Here is a 13,113-nt window from a genome sequence, read left to right on the forward strand (position 1 = left end):
TAGTTGTAAAATACATTGAAAGCATTATTCATTGTCTTACCTAGTGACCCCTTGGATAACATCACAGGGGATAAGTTTCCAATGGAATTTAGTAAAAGAAAAACGAAAAAGAACAGGTCTACTACACTTTATCAGATAGTAAGAGATTATGTAACATATCATGTGTTTATCTCCTTGTCTGCCAAGAGACTCAGAACCAATTTTCATGTTCATCCCAATATTAACCCTCCTGGCTAGCATACTTGATGCTTCCTCTTTTTCACAACTTGAGGTCTATTCCTTTTTCAGAAATCTTAATGTAAGTTTGACATTTTAAAATGGTCTATCTCAAATCCTTTCTGGAAGGAGTGGCAATATTGATAAATATAATATTATATATTAAATGTATTTTTAAATGCTTTGGCTTGTCAACCCAGTAAAAGACACATGCATGCATGAATGCTAGGCTTCAATGAGAAAGTAATGTTAGAGAAACAAAATATATCATATGTTTTTTTGGACAAAATATATCATATGTTGCTTTCATTGTCTAATTTAGTGCTAAGGTGAGTCTGAGGATATCAGAAAAGATTAAGAGAGATCTCCAGGTTGGAGAGATCTGGGAAGGTCTCCTAGAGAAGTATGGCTTAAGTATGTCCTAAGGGTCAAGGAATGTTAGATAAGCATACAGAAAAAACATGTGGGAGAGAAGTGAAAATGACTGAACTGAGCTGATATGTACATATGTGTATATTTATTATAATACTTACTATATATGTTAAGGATAGACACCATATCTGACCACAAAGAGGGAGCAAGGTCATCCTTTTTATTATTATTTTAGTAATTATTCATTCATTCACATCCATTCATTCAGTAAGTATTTGTTAAGGACCTGGAATGTGCCAGGCATTTTACTTAGATAAGTGAGTGTCTTCCCATGGAGCCTGCAACCTGAAGGAAAGAAGCTAAAGAAACAAAAACTATCACTGTATTAGTGATAATTATGTGAAGACTACTTTGACAGTGTGCAAGAGTTGGGATGTGGTGGTCAGGTCTGTCTTCCTTCAGGAAATGATCTTAAAAGCTGAGACTGAAAGAACGAAGAAGAGTTGAAGCAATGGAGAAAAAATAAACGAAAAGCAATCAAGCTGTCTGGGATGCAGTAAGCTGTTAAAATTTGTGTGCCTTGGTTTCTCCATCTGTAAAAAGGGAACAATAATAAAACCTGTTACAAAGAGTCTTGGGAAATAAATCAGATAGAGTTAGAAGAGGACCAGATTGGAGATGCCGATGGTGATGATGGTGGTGGTGATAATGATGGTGACGATGCTGAGTGTTATTTTAGGAAGAGGGAAGAGCAGTTGGAAAACCCTAGAGGAGGCATATTCTAGGCTTTGGTCAAGAAGCTGAATGAAGAACAAGGAGGACACATGGTGGAAAAGTGGGAAGAGAGCTATGTGTGAGAGCGGGGAGGCTCTTTGGAAGCTGTGTCTGCCTTTTGATAGACCTAAGCCTACTATTAAAGGGAGAGCACAGCAAACTCCCACTTTCCCCGTTTCTTCTTGGCTGCTCTTATTTGTTATGCTGTCGTTGTGTGTTGTTCAGTCGCTTAGTTGTGTCTGACTCTTTGTGACCCCACGAACTCAGCAAACCAGGCTTCCCTGTCCTTCACTGTCTCCTGGAGTTTGCTCAAACTCATGTCCACTGTTTCAGTGATGCCATCCAACCATCTCATTCTCTGTAGCCCCCTTCTCCTCCTGCCCTCAATCTTTCCCAGCATCAGAGTCTTTTCCAATGAGCTGGCTCTTCGAATCAGGTAGCCAAATTATTGGAGATTCAGTTTCAGCATCAGTCCTTCCAATGAATATTCAGGGTTGATTTCTATTAGGATTGACTGGTTTGATCTCCTTACAGTCCAAGGGACTCTCAAGAGTCTTCTCCAGCACCGCAATTCAAAAGCATCAAGTCTTTGGCGCTCAGCCTTCTTTATGATTCAACTCTCACATCCATATATGACTACTGGAAAAACCATAGCTTTGACTATGTTTGTCAGTAAGTGATGTCTTTGCTTTTTAATATGCTGTCTAGGTTTGTCATAGTTTTTACTCCAAGGAGCAAGTGTCTTTTAATTGTGTGGCTGCAGTCACCATCCACTGTGATTCTGGAGCTCAAAAAACTAAAATCTGTCACGTTTTCCACTTTTTTCCCCATCTATTTGCCATGAAGTGATGTCATGATCTTAGTTTTCTTAATGTTGAGTTTTATGCCAGCTTTTTCACTCTCCTTTTTCACCCTCATAAAGAGGATCTTCACTTCTTTGCTTTCTGCCATTAGAGTGGTATTATCTGCATATCTGAGGTGTTGATATTTCTCCTGACAATCTTGATTCCAGCTTGTGAGTCTTCAGGCCTGGCATTTTGCATGATGTACTCTTCATAGAAGTTAAATAAGCAGGGTGATAATATACAGCCTTGACATACTCCTGTCCCCCGTTTCCCAATTTTGAACCAGTCTATCGTTCCATGTCTGGTTTTAACTGATGCTTCTTGTCCTGCATTACAGGTTTCTCAGGAGGCAGGTAAGGCAGTATTCCCATCTCTTGAAACATTTTCTACAGTTTTTTTGTGATCCATACAGTCAAAGGCTTTATTTAGGGTAGTTAATGAAGCAGAAGCAGATTTTTTTTCTTTTAATTCCCTTGCTTTTTCTATGATCTAGCAGATGTTGGCAATTTGATTTCTGGTTCTTGTACCTTTTCTAAATCTAACTTGAACTTCAGGAATTCCCCAGTTCACATACTGTTGAAACCTAGATTGAAGAATTTTGCACATTATCTTGCAAGCATGTGGAATTTTTTATAGGACCTATTTGTAATATGAATTCTAAGTAGTAATTTTATGATTTTTTTTTAACTTTGATTTTACTTCTTTTTCTTCTAATTTGTTCTTTGACTTAGGTGTTGCCTAAATTATACAAAACCATTCTTGCCCTGCCACCCCTGGAATGACCTTGCACCTTCCTAAGTGTGGACATTTGTTGGTGTTTCATTTTCCCTTTTGCCTTCACCAAGCTCAGCTATACCCAGTTAGCTTCTTTAATCTTGTCTCACCCAGTTAGTCCCATTTTCTTAATCAGTTTTGTTCCTCCCCTCACTATTCCCTTGAAAATTGCTTTATCTCATGGTCAATTTATCACATAGCCATTTAATTTTTACCAGGCGTATAAACCCCTTGGTGGAAATAGTACTGAGAAGCGTATTAGCACTCACTGAAGCTCCTGCTTTCCTGAGTGTATTGCTCACTCTTGTCTTATAGATTAGTTTATCTATGATCTCAAAAAGGTGAGTGCAATTAACAGGATGTCTGTCTGCTAACAGCAGTACCATCTTGACTATTCTGTCTGGAGCAGACTGATGTAGAGAGCGTAGTTGTTAAAAGAACATGGACTGGCCCATTAGGAGACCCACCTGATAGTTGTGAGACTGACTTAAAACTCTCTGCACTATCGGGTCTTCTGTGTTAGATGGCGGCTGAGCATATAGCTGCAGCGTTAGACTGGCAGGGTGTCGATTTCCACTCTGCGCTCTACCATGCTGTGACCTCAGCTCAGCGACCTAACTGCTCTTTGCCTCAGTTTTTCCTAATATATGAACCAAGGATGATGGCCATACTTCTGTAATAGAGCATTTATGAAAGATGGACAGCAAAGTGCTTGAAAGAGAACCTTGCAGAAACTGGGGGCTCAGTGTGTTTTGGCATTATTTCCTATAAAATGGGTACAATAAAACCTAACTTGCAAAGTCACTGTAGCCATTACATATATATGACTGGTAAATCACCTAGTTATTGTAAAATTGTGTAGAGGTACACTAAGTGTTAACCTCTTGATCTTTCCCATTTGCTTTCATGAATGCACAGTGCAGAGTTTTCAAAAGAGATATAAAAAATGATCAGGTGATGAGTGGAAGATACAATGAGTACATGTAGTTTCTTGGAGGATGGATGGCTTTCTGAGGTTTGAAATAAGAAAGGAAATTACAAAGAAAAGATTGACATATTCAATTGCATGTGATTTTAAGATGTATGCACAATGAAAATATTATAACTAAAATAAAAAGGAAAACAACAGATTGAGAAAAGTATTTCCCCAAATATGCCAAAGGAAATTGTTGTGAAGATTAAATGAGATTAAATGAGATGATGTGTATAGGAATGCTTAGTCAACTGTAAAACATAATAAAAAATGTTTATGTTGTTAAAAATTGCACTACAATTTACTGAGCAAGTCTTACGCACTGAGTGCTTAAATTCATATAATCCCAGTGCTAATGGAGGCCTCCCTGCACCTTAATATCTCTCTAAAGATGACTAAAGCCTTTTTTGTTTGTTTGTTTTCTTTGGCTGTGCTGCATATGGAATCTTAGTTCCCTGACCAAAGATCAAACCCATACCCCCTGCAATAGAAGTGCAGAGTCCCAACCACTGGACTGCCAGGGAAGTCCCAACAAAAACCTAAATGGGGAGAAACGCATCTTTACATGCCATCTTAGCAATGTGCTAAGGGTTCTCTACTGCCCCATGTCAAGCGCAGTCCTTCCCCATAAAATGAACTCACTCCATATATTTTGTTGGGTATAGGACTTTTTTTTTAAAACCCATTGCAATCATTTTTGTAGGACATAAATGTAAAAGGGGCTAGAGGGAAGGAGAGGGAGACTTCCCAGAGGAGGGGTAGCAGAGCCTGTTTTCGAGGAAGACTTGGAGTTGTCCAGGTGGGGGCCTGCTGGCAGTGGAGGGCTGGGAGGTGGCAGGGCAAGAAGCAGCAAGTCCAGAGTTTCCAAGTCTTGAAAGAGGATGAGCCCAAGAGCAGCCAGGACTGGAAATGAACATCTGTCATCTGTTCCTGTGAACACGAGCATCCTTGCTCAGGTGCCTTTGCAAGTGAAAAGCAGCTCATGATGTTTGCTTCTCGAAGCTGATGGACAGGGATGATAATAGCAGGTTCCAAGTCCTTCCACAAAATGGGGGTCATAGCACACTCTGGTCTGGGGATCAGGTGGCCCCTGTGTGGGCATTTTGTGAATATAGGATCTTTAAGGAGATTGTGGAATGTCTCAGGGTGACAAGGATGTCACACAAAGCCTTTGTTGTGTTTTTTCCTGCTTCCTCTATCACTCTCCTCTTCCTTCTCCTTCTCAGGAACAGTTTTCTCCCTTAGCTCATGAAAAATGGTTTCTTTTATTTCATTAAAGCCTTGAAGCCCACCTCAAGTGGGCTTATTATGGCAATTTTTGAACAAAGGAGGCCCTCTTCCCAAGGTATTTCCTACATTAGCCTCTAAGAGGATTAAATTTTCTCTGTTTAATTATGTACATTATTTCAAATCCTCACAAAAGTCGTGTAAGTTATGTCCATTCTTGTATTTGCTGCTAGTAGAAATGGAGACAAAAAGAGACAAAGTACCTCCTTGAAATTATCCATTAATAGGTAGCTAGCTGCATGGTCTTAATAATAATTAACACAGTAATATGTAAATATAGAAATAGTATTTATTAAAAAAGTATATATGTAATAAATTATGGAACTATAGCCCAAATGATCAGCACTATCAATCCTCATAGTAGAAAATAGAAATCCTACTCCTTTGTGTCTATTGATATAAAACCACTACTTATCCTCCAGATAACAGCAACAATGATAATAATATGTAACGTAAGTTGAGTGATTATCATGTACCAGGCATCCTTCTAGGTGCTTTATATGTATTAACTTATTTAATCCTCACAACAGTCCAACGAGATGACTGCTATTGTCATCCCCATTGTGTCGATATGTATAAATAAACATCTTGTCTAAGCATGCAACCATACAGAAGCCTGTAACCCAGTAAGTTCTCATAACCTCTACACTAACATAGAAGGAAAGTTTCACAATTGCAATTGAAGGCCTTAAAAAAATCACACCCTACAAGTCATAATTTTGCATTCTTTAAAATTAGATTTTAAAAAAATGGTACTGGGTAATAGTGACATTATTATAAAACTCTGTATACACATGTGGTAAGTGGTCATGGAAATTTGACCTTTTTGAGAGACAAAATGATGATTTATAGTTCTTGATTCAATAATCTGTTTCTGGGTAATTCATTATTAAAAATGGGGAAAGTATAAAAAGAATATATATTGGGTTGCCTATGGCATGCTGTAGTCCACAGGGTCTCAAAGAGTCAGATACAACTGAGCTACTGAACTGAACTAAACTGAAAAATTCATTTGGGTTTTTTTGTAACAGCTTATGGAAAACTCTAGATGAATTCTTTGGTCCACCCAATAAATCATATTACTCATTGCAGTTTAACTGTCTCACACTGGGTAAATAAATTATGGTACATCAACTCAATAGAATAGAATGCAATCATTAAAATTTCGATTATGGGCTATGTGTTTACAGGGAAAGATATGCATGTATGAAGTAACAAAAATAAATCAAATAATCAATGAACAGAGTGCCGATATATAGTATTACTATCTTTTTTTTTAGCCGTGGTGGGTCTTTGTAGGGCACATGGGCTTTCTCTAGTTGCGCCGAGTGGGGGCTTCTCTTGGTTACGGTGGGCAGGCTTCTCCTTGCGGTGGCCTCTCGTTTGCTGAGCACAGGCTCTGGGCTTCAGTGGTTGCAGTGTGGGGACTCAGTAATTGCAGCTCTCGGGCTCCCCAGCACCGTTTCAGTGGTTGTGACTCTTGGGTTTAGTTGTTCCGTGGCGTGTGGCATCTTCCCAGATCAGGGATTGAGCTCGTGTCCCTTGCATTGCAAGGCAGATTCTTAACCACTGAACCACCAGGAAAGCCCATATTGTTACTATTAAATAAGATATATGCTTATGAACAAAGACTTAATCATCAATACAACGTGTATGAAGTTAAACTGGTGGAAGATGAGTGATTTTTTTTTAACGTTTCTACTCATATTACTTTTGTGTTACAACATTTGCACACTAGAATACAAGTGGTAGACAATTTGGGATGTCATTTGCATTATTCATAGCCACTCTTGGAGAGGGATCTAGTCTTAGAGAGTGAGCTGATATGAACCTTTCACTCAGCCTAAGTCCTCAAAATTCTACAAACCAAGCAGTTTTTCATCAAACTTGTTTACTCAGTGTCCCTCAAGCATTCCCTTCCAAGGAGCCTTTCTCTGCTAGGAGTTCTCAAGGGGAAACTGACATGCTCAGCCTCCAAATTCCTCATGAATTCTTACCTTTCTGTGTCATTATTATGATGAAATGTGCCCTGTGTTGTGCTGTGCTAAGCTTAGTCACTCAGCTATGTCTGACTCTGTGACCCCAGGCTCCTCTGTCCATGGGGATTCTCCAGGCAAGAATACTGGAGTGGGTTGCCATGCCCTCCTCCAGGGGACCTTCCCAACCCAGGGATTGAACCCAGGTCTCCCGCATTGCAGGCTGATTCTTTACCATCTGAACCACCAGGGAAGCCCGAAATGTGTCCTACTGTTCAAATATGTTGGGATTGAGGAGAAATTTAGAAACCCGTGTTGTTGTTGTTGTTTAGTTGTTCAATCATGTCCTACTGTTTGCAACCCCATTGGCTGCAGCCCGCTTGGATCCTCTCTCCATGGGATTTCCCAGGCAAGAATACTGGAGTGGATTGCTGTTTCCTCCTCCAGGAGCTTGCCCCAACTCAGGGATCAAAGTCATGTCTCTTGCATAGGTAGATGGATTCTTTACCACTGAGCCTCCTGGGGAAGCCCTGAACCCCTGTAGAAATAACTAAATGCTCTTATTCTGAAAAGTTCTTGTCCAAACCATCATCGCCCCTTTTCATGCCTACATTGTCTTCTTTGTGTAATTGATTCTCTTATGTTTGCATTCTCTGCTGACATTGTTTGGGAGTTCCTTGAGGGCAGATAGGACCAGGATCTAATCATTTTGGTGTCATGTCACCAAGTCACAATGATTTGCCTAAATTGCCCTTCTAATTTCGGATGCTTTTTAAAATTTTTTTCCCTTTTTTCACCTCTAAGGAAATGCTATTCAGATTTCTAACTATGCTTGGAAGATCAACTCTCTACAGAGTTTCCCAAACCAGGTCCAACAGAGAAAGGAGTTCCCAATTCTCACTCACAGTGACCTTCTGAACACCCTCTGCTATAATAATTCTCAGAGTGGATGTTACGTTCTACCATGATAATATCCTCGTAGTTATTGCCAGTTACACAAACAGTATGTCCACTTGGAAAATGTTTAAATATAACTACATAAAGACAAAAGGGAAAGCCTTTACCTTTATCTCACCCCCTGATAATCATTTCAGTGAATATTAAATTCAGTTATTAATTGTGTTCAATTATTAACTACACTTAACTAATGCTGCAGTGAACATATATATATATACACACACATATATATTTTCCTCTGTTTTTCTAAGACAAATGTCTACAAGTGAAATTGCCATGTAAATCTCTATATATATGTTGAATTTTGATGTATTACTGCATTGCCCACCAGAAAGACTGTACCAGTTGGAATTCCCATGAGACTGTATTGAAGTCCTTGATTTCCTATGCCCTTGCCTGCACTGATTATTTTTATATTATATTTTAAGTGCTTATTTATTTCTCTGCCTTCCTACTAGACTGGTTTTATAGAGATCAAGGGTGGATATTTATCATCTTTTGATATCCTATTAAGTTTTTTTTTAATACATATGAACACTTGGCTAATGGAAAGCATTTTCTTTCTAAAATAAATGTGAAAACCTGAAAGTGCTAAATCATGAAGCAGATTATATATACTCTACCATGTATTTGAGGGAACGTCTGAAAGGACATTGGACTGAGAGAGATGACAGAATGAATTCTGGCTCCATCTCCTTGTCTCTAAATCCCAAGCCAGGGAGCATAGACTATTTGAGCCACAGTCTTTTCTTCAGTAAAGTGAATACAATAGTTTCTCTAAAATCATTGTAACAGCATTATTGTGAGGATTAATTTTTAAATGCTATAAAATATTGCTCCTCTTAATAAGATTTATGAAAGCACAGCAGTCGCATCACCTGGGAGCTGATTGTAAATGTAGAGTCTCAGGCTATCCCCAGACCTACTGAATCAGAATCTGCATTTTTGCAAGAGCACCAAGTGATTCTTACTCAGTCAAGTTTGAGAAGCACAGACAGAAAACATTAGGCACAGTATCAGACACTAACAATCAATACAATAAATGATGACAGTGATGCTGATGATATGATGTATGTCACATACTCAGCATTTAATAAGCCATAGTTACTCTAATTTTTATTAGCTGTTCAAATTTGGCTTTAAAATAACAACCTGGGCTTTTGTAAAATGCTGCCATTTCTTTAATGGATGGAAGGCCCTATTTTGGGATGTTAAGCAATGTGCTTTACAGCGGAATAAATGTGATTTACACTTGGTGATTCATTTGGGAGGCTGTGGAGCATGGTCTTGGGAAGCAGAAAAGGCTGGATTAGAATCCCACCTTGCTTCCCATGAGCTGCAGGTTCTGAGCAAAGAACTTAGTACCCTTGAGCACTACTCTCTGAGGGTGGTTATACTGAGACTTTTAACTGTTTACCTGTAGAACACTATGAACACTATCTGACATCTTTCAGGAGTCAGGAATAACATCTACATTGTGTGAAAAGTGCTCAACAGTGTTCTAAATGCCTTATTAGTGACTTCATTTCCTCTTTGTGAAAACCTATGAGCTAAATATTTGTCATCATCCTCATTTTATGGAAGAGTAAGAAGTCTCAGAGTTAGGTTAAATTGCTTGGTATAGCCTGTAAATGGCATAGCTAAGTTTATAATCCCAGAGAGTTTGATGTCACAGCCTAATTCATCTTTTTCTTTTTCCTTATCTTTTCTTTTTTTCCTCTTTAACAAAGCTACCTTCAGAAAGTGAGGCCTGAGATGGGTTTTAGATTAATAAGAGTCTGACACGTGCCAAATCTTATGGAACATTTTCTAAGTAACTTTGTCTTTTTTCTCTCATATTTTTCACTTTTCTGTTTTTCTCCTTTCTTCCTCTCTTTGGAATTCGTTCTTTGATTAACTGATGATACTGCAGAGCTCAGTGATATTGGCAGATGTCACAGATACTGATTTGAGGAATGTCTTTTTTTTTTTTTTTTTCTCCTCACTATCTCATGTTTGACAAAGCTTGTAACAGCTTTAAATTTCTTTAAATAATATTTAACACATTGATGTTAAGTGTCAGGCACTGTTCTAAGCAATTTACCTGTGCTAACTCAGTCAATCCTCAAAACAACTCAATGGTATAGGTACTATGAAAAGTGAAGTGAAAGTGTTAGTTCCTCAGTCATGTCCAACTCTTGCAATCCTGTGGACTGTAGCCCACCAGGCTCCTCTGTGCATGGAATTCTCCAGGCAAGAAAACTGGGGTGGGTAGCCATTGCCGTCTCCAGGTAATCTGCCTGACTCAGGGATAGAACCCAGGTCTCCCACAATGCAGACAGATTCTTTACCATCTGAGTCACTGGGGAAGCCCCATCCCCAATGTACAGATAAAGAAATTGAGTCCAGAGAATGTATGTCACTTGCTCAAGGCTATAAATTTGGTGAAGCAGAGATTCAAACCCAGGCAGCCTTGCTATAGAATCCATGCTTTTAACCATTACACCTGTTGCTTCCTTCTTGACTCTCAAGACAGTACTGAGAGATGAGTAGGAAGGAGCTAGAATGACCACGTTATAGATGAGCAGAAAGTTTCAGAGTGGTATATGATTTGCCTGAGGTCACACAGATTGCTAACTGAAAAGCTAGGTTTAAAATCCAGGTCTCCTAACTCCAGGCTTGCTGAAGCAAAAAAGACCACGCAGGAGAAACAGCCTTAGAGAAAGCCACAAAGGAGTTTGAATGGGAACCGAGGCCTGCAGCATGCCCAAAAGGAAGGGACCTCTGAGTTTCCTCTGGATTTGATTTGTCAGTAGTGACTGAAGCAGTATTTTTCTCCTTCCCAGCAAGTCTATTCTGCCACCATTTGTGTGACATCAGGAATCCTGTTTGACTCTGAATTTGCAATGCAAAATTATGTGATTTTATGTTTGTTTGTTTTCCCTGTTCAGTTCCTCTGCTGCCTTTATTAGCAGTCTGTCCCTTCCACTTTTTGGTCTTCCCAGATGCCACTAATGGTAAAAAATACACCTGCCAATGCAGGAGGCATGAGAGACTTGGCTCTGATCCTTGGGTCGGGAAGATCCCCTGGAGGAGGGCACGGCAACCCACTCCAGTGTTCTTGCCTGGAGAATCCCATGGACAGAGGAGCCTGGAGGGCTACAGTTCGTAGGGTCACAAGAGGAGCCTGGAGGGCTACAGTTCATAGGGTCACAAGAGGAGCCTGGAGGGCTACGGTTCCTAGGGTCACAGAGAGTCAGGTATGACTGAAGGGACTTAGGATGCACGCACACACTTCCCTTCTTTACCTCTGTCCCCTTCTCTGTGTTAAGAGGAAAAAAATATCCTGTAATGAACCCCCCATTGGTCCTGTTCTCTGTGATGGGCTGGTAACATGTCATTTCTGTTTTCTAATTATTCACTCAATTGTTTCCTCCCTTCTTTTTAAAACCTCTCTCTTCCCATTTTCCAGATCATGTAGCTTGTAAACACGTTCCATTTATGTTTGATTCTGGGCTCTAATTTGTTCCCAAAGTGCCAGCTGTCAGCATTCTGAGACTCGATGTTTTGATTTAAAATATTAGATCCTGCCTTTCTCGTCTAGTAAAAAATAAATGGATGTTTGTTTAGAATTACTAGAAACAAGTTATTTTTAAAATGCGCAAAGCATGGTTTCCGTTTAATCTGCCTTCTAGCATAAAATAAGCAGAAAAGATGATATTCTTCTTTTTTAATGGAAAAAAGCCTGAGGTTCAGGGAAATTAAACCAGAGAAATTGAATGAGTGACTACAAGAAGGGAGCTGCCATTCTGCTAGACCCTAGTAATTTCTTTTTCTGCATGACCTAGGGAGAGAAAACAGGCTAACCCTTGGGGTGATTCCTCATTTTTCTTAGTTCTGTGTAAACTTGGACATGCTACAGATCTTTTCTAACTAGGGATGACTATCAATTAGAATAGAGATGATTAAAGATTATATTACCCACATTTGAAAATAAATTCAACACTGGGGAAAGTCAAATATCTAGAGTGCTTCCAGTTCAGTCAAGTGGGCGGATAGTACTACTTTTAATAGAGAGAGGGAAGGTAAGATTGCTCAGCTGGCACTTGAACTTGTGAATCTGAGACTCAGCAGACAGCCTGGGTGGGAGTGGTAGGCTCCATGGTGTCTCTGTTCTGCAAATGATGTGCTGCCTTCTTTTGAGAGCTCAAATTTACTTGTTAGTCCAAAGAGATTTCGCTGGCCTCTACCATGTGGTTTCTTTACAATTTTCCATTGCAACAGCATTATTCCAGCAAGTTCCAGAGGCAGCTTTGTGATCTAAAGAACACTGCATGAAACAGAACACTGCTTCGTGTCCCCTACATGCTCAGTAAGAAGTAATAAGGAAAGGGTGAATTAGGCAGAGTGAGGACCACAGATTATATTAGACACAGTGCTTGCAGAGAGCCCTTGTGTTGAGCCCTGGAGATTCAGAGAAAGTGGGCTGGTGTGGTGAGAAGCAGAAGTCAGGAGACCCTCAGCTGAGTCCTTCCCCCACTCCATATCTCAGACTCCACGAGCTGAAATTGAGGAGCAGTCCTAAGAGTCTAGCCATCTAGTTGTGGGAATGTGCACAGTACAGAGTAGGCATATCTGGGGGCATCTGTGGCATGGGGCAATGTCTCTACCTGCTTTTCCGTTTAGTACAAAAGACAGTAAGGATTCTATGAAGACATAGTTTGTCATCCCCAGGGAGAAAACAAAATATTAAAAGGCTTTACTGTTGCAAAGAAGCAGATAACAAGACAATTAGGACCATTAAATATTGAAAAAGCTCCAAGACCAAATGAATTACATGGATCTATTCTGAGGGCAATGGTAAGAGGATGAGAAAACCCCTTGGCAGAAACTTCCGGAAAATCAAGAGATCCCAAACGCAGACGTTAATGCTCTCTGGAGTCCAAAGTCAGAAGCCAGC

The sequence above is a fragment of the Cervus canadensis genome, chromosome 29, assembly GCF_019320065.1.
Source record: "Cervus canadensis isolate Bull #8, Minnesota chromosome 29, ASM1932006v1, whole genome shotgun sequence".
NCBI lineage: Eukaryota > Metazoa > Chordata > Mammalia > Artiodactyla > Cervidae > Cervus > Cervus canadensis.